This window comes from Solanum dulcamara, chromosome 12 (genome assembly GCF_947179165.1).
Source record: "Solanum dulcamara chromosome 12, daSolDulc1.2, whole genome shotgun sequence".
In the NCBI taxonomy this organism is placed as follows: Eukaryota; Viridiplantae; Streptophyta; class Magnoliopsida; order Solanales; family Solanaceae; genus Solanum; species Solanum dulcamara.
The window spans coordinates 42,395,352-42,396,520 of NC_077248.1; the positions used below are offsets into that span (position 1 = coordinate 42,395,352).

Consider the following 1,169-nt stretch of genomic DNA (forward strand, 5'->3'; position numbering starts at 1 on the left):
ATAGTAATTCCCTTGTTGTATTCACCCCCTTTGTATGAACCCATTCTATGATGTCATACTTGTTCAAGAACCTTACCAATAATTCTCAACACTATCGCAGGTATCATCTTGGCTTCTATCCGCCCATTGCTGGCTTTTAAATTTTGCCAGCTTGTTCCAACATAGGATCTCACTTGAAATTTAAGTATTCACATTAATACGTTTTATTGTTGATTGGTTTCATACCACGATGGTATCTTCCATATCCACTTCCCCCCTTTTGGGGTGTATCCATGTCACTATCTGTTTGGGTTCTACTTTACACCCTTATTTCCAATTTTCTAATACATATGATTCTTTTCCAACACATTTGGTACACTGCACTATATCTATGCCTTCCTTTATATTGTCCATACCTTTGGTTGCCCAGGTACGACAGCTTAACACAATCATGAGGTGCTAATCCAGTCTAATTATTGGTACTCGAGTCACGTAGCAATTTATTCGTAGCCACTTTCCATTTATTTTGGTCAATAATTAGCTAGGGCTTATAGTCGTTTCCAATTCTCAAATATGCAGTACTTATATTCCGACGCTCGGTATCCCAAGCTTTGTCATAGCCCTAGACTTATCCCAGTGGGTACCACTTGTCCTTTTAATGAATTCGCAATGCACTAGTTGTTTTGCGAAGCTACATCCCCTATCTCAAAGGGTGTTATCATCTTTCACGGTGGAGTCACGTATCCACAATACTTCTTTATATCAACAATGCCATGTAAGGCCAACGTATATATACATGCATATCATCTCATATCACAGCCACACAGGGCTTCCCAGGGGGTCACCCATCCCAATATTACTCTTGCCCAAACACGCTTAACTTCGAAGTTCTGATGGAATTCGGTGCGTTAGTGCTAGTATGATCGCATCCTGCCCCGTGGAGCACGTAACTACAAAAGAGGACGATAACCCAGCAGCTGATTCGGTAGGCCAGGCTGCACCGCCCAAGTTACCCTTATATTCTCATACATGGACCACATCCTATCCTTAGCCACTTTCTCACTAGGCTCTAGTTATTTTCATAATGATCCTTGTTATATTCACATCATTATTGTGGGCACGACGTTTCAAGACATACTACAGCCCTGTATCTCATTTTCTTTTTATTTCTGAAAAATTTGGACAGAGTT

At 40.7% G+C, this 1,169-nt stretch overlaps 1 pseudogene; it reads right to left on the reverse strand.

The window, feature by feature from the left end:
- Positions 1 to 792: 792 nt before the first annotated feature.
- LOC129877898 (5S ribosomal RNA) lies at positions 793 to 910 on the reverse strand (annotated as a pseudogene).
- Between the last annotated feature and the right edge of the window lie 259 nt (positions 911 to 1,169).